Here is an 11,298-nt window from a genome sequence, read left to right as displayed (position 1 = left end):
CACTTGTATTTAAACGTTTTAGTTTGTAAAGATTAGTCAATCTTAATTTCTTTTGATAAATAAATTAAATGACAAATCACTTTCTAAATATATTTTTTTTGTTTTGTTTTTTACACGTAAATTAACAAAATTCTAAAATATTAAATGAACATGCACATATTTATATCTGAGCTGACGTCACTCCAACCTCACAATATTCTCACAGTGGACGTAAAAGATATTGTCTTTCTGGAAGCACAGACTCAAGGTCTCCATGCACAATTTGAATTTATTAACCTGGCATAACCAGCGGGGAGGTTTGGAAAAGAAACGAAGAATTCACCAGAAGGCCTTCAAGGGCCAACAGGTTCTGTTCTGACGCCAGCCTGGGATAAATACGCGATCCGGCCTTGACTTTAAAGCAATCCCTGGTTTTAAATCTCTCAGCTCCAAGTTCAGACAACAGACAGGTCCTTGACTCGTCGTCTGTAACCTTTTATTGCACAGCAGGAAAGCAAATAGATCAATGTTGGTCTTAGAAATTGATGGCGAACAAAACCTCAAACTAAAACCGCCCCAATGTCGGCTACAGCCGTAACAACTCAGATCAAAAACGATGACATTGCCTCCTCCTCACACGCCAACCTCACAGGCTCGCTTTCGGGCTTGTTTCTGTCGCCCCCAAGTGGCGACGAGGCCGCAACTGCGACGAAACTAATTAAAAGCAGCAGAATTATAATTGCGGTTAATTAGCGGGAAACTGTTTCAAATGAAGTGGCCGTGATCGCAAAGAGAGATTACAGCTCAGGACGCGATAAGAACAGCTTCAGGGTCCCACGGTAACGACCCCACAGACGCCTGGTTTTGATTTCCACGATCGCAACGTGGCTGCTAAATTTACCGCTTGACTTCAGAAATGCCCCCTCGGGTTGGCATGGCAACGCCGTGTGGTTACACGTAGAAGAATGTGAAAACAGCAGGGGGCGACTGATCCCTACATATGAGGCAATCACTGAAACACACACACACAAACACACACACCTGAACCGGGTTGTCATCGGCAACCGGGTTCTGACCTTTTTTTTTTTCTTTCAAGAGATTTGCTATTATGAGTCAGATGTGAGTTATGTGCAGAGAGGAAATCTTTGTTTGCAGTTTGATGAAAGGAAGAGGGAAAAGGCAGGTTTTCTACAGTCAAAGATTTTTTTTTATGAATAAACAGAGTCATGTGCTCTTAAAATCTCACTTTTTTTGGATTCCGTGTACGTAAAAAGTAATTAAAACATGAACAACTCTTCCCGGAAACAATTTAACACTTCAAACTATAACTTCAGTTCAAACCATAGACATCCTAACCAGATACAACTACATATCACTCTCAGCGGACGTCTGGTTTGATGTTTAACGACTACTATGCCTCACATTTATTGATGCAGAAACCACTTAAAAGGACAATCGATTAGACTTGATTTCGTACTTCCTGTACTCCTCTTCGTCGAGGAAAAAAACACCCAAAAATGGAGCGCTTCAAAGTTCAAGCTGCACCCGGAGGCATTTTATTCATTTATTTTCATTTATTTATTTTTCTTTCCCTCCGTACTCGCACCATAACTCTGAAACTAAACACCCAGTAAGTGCCATGTTGCAGTTTCTCGAGGCCAAATCGCCCTGTGTTCTTTGCAGCTGGTGCGAGAGGACACGTCACATGGCACAGGAGCCATCCGAACACATCCTACTCCTCTCATCATTCTACCGCTTGTTACCAAGCAACATGATCACATAATAAAAGGCCGAGGGAAGAGAGGAGCAAGAGAGAGAACGTGTGGGTAGAACAGTAAGACGCGAGAGCATAAAAGGATGGAGACAGCGCCGAAGAAATGGGGGGTTATGGTGCTCTGAAAGTAGAAGAATACCCCCTTGAACCCCAAAAAAGACACACCTCTCACACCAGGAGCCAGATGCTCTGGTGCCTCTTTAGGTTTGCAGTCACTGTAGGAAAGTCTTTCTTCAAACTCTCTGTTCATTATTTGAAGGTTCAGATCTGTTCCTCATGTGGTATTTCTCTTGAAATACGGCAGAATGAGGTTGCTCACTGTGAGATGTCAAAGAGCCTGAGTGAAACGTAACTCCGTGAGTGGATGACTCACCAAATCAGGACATGACGCGTCTCAGTTGTATTTAACGTGATAAAGCTCCTGCTAGCAAAGGTCACATGTGAGCTGTTCACCACGGTCACCATAGAAACCGTTTCTACAACAGGTGACATGGACCTCAGCCTCCTAATGTCACCTTTGGCCTAGATGCCTGTTTGGTAGATGGAGCTGCTCAAACAGGCTCACCGGTGTTCTCAGGTTGCAAATGTAACAACCTACATTTTAGTTCTGTCCCGTCACAAGACATGTGGGCCAATGTTCCTCCACGTCATGTCTCCAAAAACTAGAGGCTATTTGTAAGCCTCTTGTCTTTTCTGTTTCCTTTGAAGCGGTGGATTCTTCCTCATAGAGCAGCTTTCCAGGCCATGCTGTTTCTGAACTCGTTTCACTGTGGATGTTGACCGTCACGCACCAGTTTCAGCTTGTATCTCCACAAAGTCTTTGTTGCTTTTGTTCTGGCGCCGAAGCACAAAATTTTACACCAAACTAGAGTCTTCTCTGGAGCCGGTGTGTTTCCTGGCTCACATGATGTCTGAGAATGTAATTTTCTTTGAGCAGACCTTCCGGCATCTGAATATGGAACCAGACCTGTAGAGGTCCACAATTTGCATCATCATAATAACTGATGTCTTGACTTTCCCCACAATATCACATTTAACTATCCTTACAAGACTGTGGCGAGAATTGTAATAATTCAACTTCTTTACAGGTTGCACAAAGCCAAACGTATTATAAAGAATCTGCTACTAGTCCTCAAACAATAGTCTGTATAAAGAGGTTTCCTGATTAATCTTGACATAGAGTTGCATGGATGCCAGAAAAATCTTTGGAAATTATTTATTTGTGCTTTCATAAATAGAATATTGATTTTATGAATCTCAAACTGTAATTTAATTCATTTCTTTTTGCTATATTCTAACTCGTTTCCAGTTTGACAGTTCAAATGTTTTAGATTCTGGACTGTAGACAGACAATAATGAGGATTAAGTTGTTAATATGCTGTTTCTGGATGGACAACAACTTCAAATATGTACGCTATGCTCCATGTTTACTTCCGCAAACACTGAGCACTTCTTCTTTTTATGGTGGTTGGCAAAACACTGAGAATGCTGATGCTATTGTGCCCTCTACAGCACATGCGGGACACTTTCAGGTTGTTTGCCGTTCACACATACAGCATATATTTTGAAGTGTGAACGGCCACGGTAAAAAAAAAAAAATCCAATTTGACAAAAAAAATTGGAATTAGGTCACTTCAGGCTGCAGTATGAAACCAACCATAGACAGAAAGCAACACATTGGGCGGCCATGCTTTTTGACCGAATGAACAACAAAATACTTGTTTAGGGTGCAGGCTTTTTGAAAGCTTGTGCCGCTCCCTGATACAGTGGCACCCTAGGCAAAGAGCCACAACGCCTGTACCAGAAACTGCCACTCTCTGCTACCTAAACCCTCACCCAGACTGAACAGTTTGCCACTGGCTGAGGCAAACAAGTGGAGCCCATTGCACAACAGCAGTCAGACTAATCGAACAAATGCTTTGAGAAATTGCCAAAATCATAATTTTTATAACAACTCCGGTTTCCTCCCACAGTCCAAAAACATGACTGTCAGGTTTATTGGCCTCTCCAAATTGCCCCTAGGTGTGAGTGTGTGTGTGCATGGTTGTGTGTCCTGTGTGTCTCTGTGTTGCCCTGCGACAGACTGGCGACCTGTCCAGGGTGTACCCCGCCTCTCGCCCGAAACGTTGGCTGGAGATGGGCACCAGCAACCCTCCCGACCCCACTGAGGGAAAAAGGGTGCAAGAAAATGGATGGATGGATGGATGGATAATTTTTATAACAGCCCCATTTACAATCCCACTGCTGCTCACAAACACACTTTGATCTCCTTGAAAGTGCCGTGAAAATCATCTTGTCAAATTTCCGGCAAGTCCGAATCTCATTGATTACCGACTTGACATTAAGGACGACAGTGGAAATATCATAATCCTGCAGGAGGATGAGGGAGGAGGAGAGAGGAATCAGAGTGAGCGAGGAGGAGGGGGATGAATTAACAGATTTAGTGTCATCTCTCAGTCTGGGAGAGCAGCCAAAGTATCGACCGCCTTAATCCGTTCATCCCTCTCTTCCTCCTCCTCCTCCTCCTCCTCATCCTCCCCAACCAAGTCTCAGCCTCCCTGTCTGCTGCCAAACCAGATTTCATCTGTTTTGTTTTGTGTTTGTCTCCCCCCCTATCCCCCATTAAGATTAAAGTCGTCTAATACTTTTTGTTTGTTAATATGACCACTGTTGACGTGAGGTTGCAGTCTTGGAAACTTTAAGCTGTCTGCTCAGATCTGGAGGCGCCCAGCCCAGCAGCACATCTGCTAGAACGGTTGCTATGCACTTGAGAGAGGGAGAGAAAATTAAAAGGGCCTTATCCAAAATTAAAAGGAATGCTAATTTTCATCATCATAAGAAAAAATTACAACAGCCAACAATCCAGATTAACTCACTTTACTAGCTTATAAAGTATGGACTACTTATTCTTAAACATGGGGAACTAATGTGTAGTTTTGGACTTTTTCTTCTTTTGCTCTGTCCTTTGGTTTGTTATTTTTGTTTGTATTTCCTTCTAATTCATGTAAAGCACTTTGAATTGCCTTGTTGCTGAAAATGTGCTATATAAATAAAATTATCTTTCCTCATCTTAGCTCAAACATCAGCGTTCCCAACAATTGTTGGCTTAAATTACACCGGCGGACTCGTGATTAAAGACTAAAAGGCCAAAGTTTCCCCGCGGCAGAATCAGCCGCGCATAAAGGGAAACCAAATAATTAATTAATCACGATAAAACCGCTCACTGGTCTGAGGAGGGGACGGACGGTGGAGGACGATACGATACGGTGCGTGAGGTGAGGTAATAACGGGAGCGCTGACAGTGAACTGCTCTCTGTTAATCTGACACTGGGTTTTCTGAGAGAGAATCAGCTCTAATCTCGCGACTAGCCCCGATAAGTCCACTCACAACCAGTTCCCACGTGTGAACGGCAGGCAGGAGTAAACACGGAACATTGTGCACACGCAGATGCAGGATGTAAGACGGTCTGGCCAGGCAAGAAAATCAATAAAGGTCCGGTAAATACCTTAAGAGTATGAACATGTTTAATCTCAAAGCTACATGAGCTCAAAGTCAGGTTTAGAAGTGGGCATTTTAAAGCTTGAAGTGATGGATTAGAAGATGAAGAAGAAAAAAAAAGAAAAACACAGAGATTAGAAAAGCTAACAGTTTGGGCGTTTTAATGATAGACATAGATCATCTAAGGGTATATTTACATAATATTTCGGTAAGCTGTAATAAAACATTAGTTTCTCTTCATTTTTCTTATGATTACACTGAATTTGAGGCCGTGTTTGCACAGCCGAGAGGCATCCTGCTGATATTACTACAATATTTCAAGCTGCAGACAAAGTGCAGCTCGAATACTGTGGAATAACATTTCCACAGTTTAATGCAAAGGAAAAAAATGTATTAAACAAAAGTTATGACAAAGTAGGAAGCAGAGGTGCTGGAAGGATCCTAAAAATACTGCGCAAAGTAGAGGAGTCATTTTCAAAGTAATTTACTATAAATAAATAAATTGCATTATGTCACACTAATCTTCAGCCTATTAGCTGTTTTTTGGGTTTACTGTGAATTAAAAAAAATTAAAATGTACTGGTGTTACAGATGTCTAAATAAAGGTCTGAGGAAAAACTTGATGGCTGATGAAAATATATTGTTCCTTTACAAAAGTGACAACATTTCAATACATCCTCACAAACTGATTTTTGAAATTTTTTCTCAGCTTTAGTGTATTGTATTTGCATTATGGTATTCGCATGTATTCTTTACTCCGTAACGCAACAATAAAAAAGACACATGACAAAAACCAATGTTTCCCATGATAGCATCTGAAAATGCCAAAAAACATATAAAGTGGAATTTCTTTTTAAAAAAGCTGTGCATTTTGGGAAGAAAAAGAAAATCATACCAATATGGAAACATGGTGGTTGTGTGATGGTGTGTTCTACTGTCAGATGTTGTACGAATTGTACGAATTGACAGAATGGATGGAATCATGAATTTCCAGATAAACATTAACCTCAGGAGCATCAGAGTCGATATTGAAGTTGATCCAACAACAACATGTTAATGACAATTAATTAAAGGTGCCAGTTACTTTTTTTCACATAATGATTGATTTAGATAACTAGTTCTCTCTTCATAAATTACATCATCATTTGAAAAGTGACTTTTGTTTTTCCTCAGGTTACCTCTGATTGATAATAACCTTTTGTTGTTTGTTTGTTTTGAATATCTGAAGCGTTAAAATGTGATAAACAAGCAAACATAACAAATCCTTGAGGGATGTGGACATCGTTCACTTTTTGGGACAATGACAATCAACATCCACGTTTTTCAAAACCTAGCCAAAAATGTATTAATAAAGAAAATAAACAAATACATTAAGGCAGCATAACATATATATCAAACCATCTGAGATCCTACATGTTTCACCTCATTTGACTAATTAATTGGACTGGAGTATCAATTTTTACCAATGTGATCAGTTTCTGTCGTGTGACCCCCATGTTTCCTTTTCCAGTGTCACCTATGCGTGTGTGTGTGTAATGAGTGAAGAAGACTGAGGAAGGGATGGGCGTGAGGGAGGTGGGGGCTCTTGTGAGGTGAGACGTGTAAGCCTGCTGCTTGTAGCAGAGTTAGTAGGGATTAGGACATGTATATGTGGGATAAGGCCGAGTTATTGGGACCCTGCAGACCTCCAGATCACACCATCTGTCCAAACAGAGCCAGCCCGCCATTAGCTCCGTCACTCTCTCGCTCCCAGCGTACCCGGCTGCATGCAGGTCTACTTTTTTTTTTTTTTTTCTATTGATTTAGCGATGATTCTGAAGTCAACTGCGGCCACCCGGGCCAGAGCTTCCGCAAAGTCTTTTCCTGAGTTTCTCCAACTCTGAGGGCTCATGTCACTCGACCTCACATGGCCTCTCAAAGGATAAACGGCGAAGGATGTGAGACCTGGGCTTGCAGGGTGACAGCGGGGTCAGCGTCCCATTCATGGGTTTTTGTAGCAACAATGGGAGATGCTCTGGCTTAAAGGGTCATTGCAGTTAAATTAGCTAACTAACCATGGAAACTGTTGTGGGTTTTGAATATTTTTTTAAGCTCAACTGTTGCTGCTGCTTTTAATCAGCAGAACTTTCAAACAAGGACTTGTATTTTTTGATGAGTTTTTATGTAGTTTTTATACCCACATATATGAAAGTCATTTAAATCGGTATGACACAAAAACTAGAAATATGCTGTACCCACTGGCTTTAACATGCTAAAAAAATTATTGTGCAAATTGTGCAGAATTGTGAAAATAAATGTAAACTAAACAAGTAAATAATATATTTTCTATGTTTGGTTCCAGTGTGTAACTGTATTAATATAAAGAGTCGATTTCTTTGATTGACTGATGTTCTCCTCTGTAAGCTTGTGGACGTTAACGTCTCCCTGGCAACCAGTTCTGACCATTTCACATCTTTTTAAAACCACTCCATGAAACAGGAACTGAATGTTACAAAAGCTTTTTTTTTTCTCATTCTTTTCTGACTCTGGGGTCATGTTTATGTGAAAAGCCTTCATAGTGCAGCCCAGGCAGGGTGTGTTATTATATTGCTTGAAAATGGCCTCAAAACACCAATATTATCATTTATCGCAATAAGATCTGGGACTATTTATCTTCCAGCAAAATTTTTATTGTTTCTGTAAGATGGTAGAGGCACAGTTCAATATACAGGAAAGATTTCAGGATATATGATATCTGTATTTTATTCCCAGTTGGACGGTTTCGGCCTTCTCGCTGTCATCCTGTATGCATGCAGCACTGCTCTCTGACAACTCATCCGCTCGTATTTTCAATCGTTACGGTAATCTCGGTCAATAGGTAGTTAAACGACAGCAACAGGAGGCTAAACAGCAAAAACAGTGGGTTCAAAGGTCTCACCTGAATGTGCATTAAAAATCGATAGGATAAATGCATGTACGACTGCAGATGCAGAGGATGTAGTATTTTCAGTAGAGCATGAGGTAAGTTCCTCTGTGTCTCTGCCTGTCTTTGTCTCTCCCCCTCACGGGAGGCCCTGTTGGTTTAGCTGCTAAGCTTTCCCTGGAAACACACGATGGTCAGATAGAGAAGCTGGAACAGGGAGCGTAAAAGAAACACTGGAAGAGAACAGATGTCATTTTACCAGTCTTCATTCAGGCTAGATTGCCTCTTAAATAATGTATTTAGATTTGTATGTAGATGTATGTATGTATGTAGATTTCAGAAATATTCCATCTGAAACTTTTGTTTGTGCTTCTCGGGGATCTTTTTTCCACAACTCAGCATGTCTGCTTGCATTAAAGGTTTTGTTTGCTGTCCAAATCAGATTTGTGATGGCACTATTAACTCACTGATTCCACAGCGAGACACTATTAAGACACGCAGAGACTCAGGATTAACAAGTTTAGCTTTTAAGGAGCATTGAGAAATGCTTGTTGTGCATTTCCCCACTGAGGGTTCTTAGAGGGACAATGCTGAACTAAAAATGTTCACATTTAAGGTTTTTTTTCCCAATTCAAAGAGGCATGGGACATGACTGAGAGACACTTACTGTCAATGTGAAATTATTTAATACCTTTAATATAAAGCATTTAATTACATTTTTCAAAGAGTTGTCTAGATGTGTTAATTACATTACTAATTCTGAAGTTAAAACAGGCTGATTCTTGTAAAAAAAATTATAATTGTACTGAGGCTTAGAAAGGGAAGAAGTTGGATTGATATTTTAACCCAACTTTAGAAAATATTTTTTATTCATTTATTTTTATTTAAATGGCAGATATAACCAGGAAATCTGGCAAAATATTCTGTGGTTTCAACAAGTACAAGGAAAAGAAAAATATTTCCAACTGAACACTTTTCTCAGAAAATACGTAGTAGCAATGTTATATTATAATTTAGACTGTCATTATGCAATGATTTGCAAAATAATTGATGCTTCTTTAAATTTTCCACACTTATTGGCATTGCATGAGCGAAACACTCAGGATTTTTTTATGGGATTTAATGAAATCCCATAAAAATGTCATAATAATGACAGAGTGGCACATGATTGTGAAGTGAAAGAAAAATGGTACATGGGTTTCAATTCTTTCTTTCTTTGCAAAAAAAATCTCAAAAGTTTATTGTGCATTTTCCATTTGAATCAAGACTTTGTAAAATCATGTTTCACTATGATCATTGCTGCAAGTCTAATCTACAGAAAATTGACACATTTTGGTAAAAAATAAAAACATACTGGTGTATGAACATCTTTTTTTTTTCTTGTCTTGCTATAGACACTCGGTTACAGTTAGTTCTGGATTTGACTGGGTCATTCAAGGCCATGACATCATAGCTCAAGCTGTATGTTCATGGTCCTGCTGGAAGGTGTGTCTCTGTCCCAGTCTCAAGTCCTTTAAAGCCTCTAACAGGTTTTTATTCATACAACTTATCAACTCACGCCAGTTTCCAGCCCCAGAGCATAATGTTGCCACCACCATGTTTTACCCTGGGAATGGTGTGATCAGGGCGATATTCAGTGGGATGCATGTTGGCCAAAAATGTCTGTTTTGATCTCATCTGACCAAAGCAACATTCTCCATGTGTCAAACAGCAAAAGGTATTACTCATAGTTTCCTTTCAATAATAGTGTTCTTATTGCCATTCACCCAAAAAGGCCACATATGTGGAGTGCAACTGATTCTGTCAACTGACTTTTGGATTTCTTCGACTCCTCCAGACCTACCAGTGGTGGTTTTGGGTATGGGCAGCGTGTCCAGGATGACATGGCCAACAGGTTGGCATTAGCACTCAAAAAGGTCATCTCACTCTACAGCTGAATAGATACACTGATGCTTGTGTCTGATTCACATAAGCAATAATCTACATGGCTTCTGTTTGTTTTTTTCTAGTTTCAAATCTAAAATACTTAGATTGACCAAGCCTAAACTGGATTGTTCCCTTCTATACAAATATTTAAAACTAAATTTAACAGCAATAAAGCTCTATTCTGTTTCTCAATGTACAAAAAATTGTATTTTTAGATGGAAAAACTCACCTGAGGTGGGATTTATGCAAGAACTGCACTGGCCCTGAGCCTTCGGGTGCCTGTGGGATCAATGTTCTCCCTGCCTAGAGTGTCATTTTCAGTAGTTTGGTAGTTTGCAGTTGTTGAGCCATACTCTTCCAGTTTTCAGGATAAATGTTCCATGAAACGGGGTAAAGCTTGAGATATCATATTCGGATATAACTCTGCTGTATTCCTTGGTCTTCATGGTTCTGTTTGTTCACAGATGTTCGACAGCAAACCTTCACGGTCTTCATAGACCAAATAACACACTGGTATGAAGGGAATCAGTCGCACAGTTTTTTTTTTTTAGGGGTATCAGATCAAAATGAAGATTCCACCTTAAAGATATTTTGTTGTAAAGAAAACTTTGCGTTCTTCTCTTACACCACAATGAAATGAGTGTTGTAGATCTGATGTGCCAAAATGTCCAAAGGCTCAAGGGGGTACAATGACTTTTGCACAAATCAGGTCCAAGCGCCATCACTAACTCTTTGGTCAGAGGGACTGTCCACGGTGAGGCAGCACAGAGTCTGTGGTTCAACTAGAGGCATGACAACAAATGTGTTTTCAGCTAAGTATTGAGTCAGGCAGAGTCCGATTTAGCAATATGACATAAAGGTGTGAGAGAAAACTTCTGATGGAATAGTCATGAGCTGGTACCCGTAGAAAGTCAGTTTCACAGCGTCTCTGAGAGTTTATCTACTGATAGGCAGCAACCCCAAAGAGTGAGATGGGAACGTGAAGGTAAGTCTGTCTGTGTGAGCATTAAGGAGGAACAAAAACCAAAATAATAAAAAAAGGATAAACGATAGAGAGGCAGCGAGACATTGCCAGAGTGTGTGAACATGCCTGTGAACCATGAGAGAGGGATGAGGGGGGAGGCAGAGAGGGGAGGGGGTTGTTGCAAACAGGGATTTGCAGTGAGGGGGGGGAAGAAAGGGGGCAGTGGCACTCAGTGACAGAGAGCTAAACCCACA

The sequence above is a fragment of the Poecilia reticulata genome, linkage group LG4 (genome assembly GCF_000633615.1).
Source record: "Poecilia reticulata strain Guanapo linkage group LG4, Guppy_female_1.0+MT, whole genome shotgun sequence".
In the NCBI taxonomy this organism is placed as follows: domain Eukaryota; kingdom Metazoa; phylum Chordata; class Actinopteri; order Cyprinodontiformes; family Poeciliidae; genus Poecilia; species Poecilia reticulata.
This window is presented reverse-complemented; position numbering follows the sequence as displayed.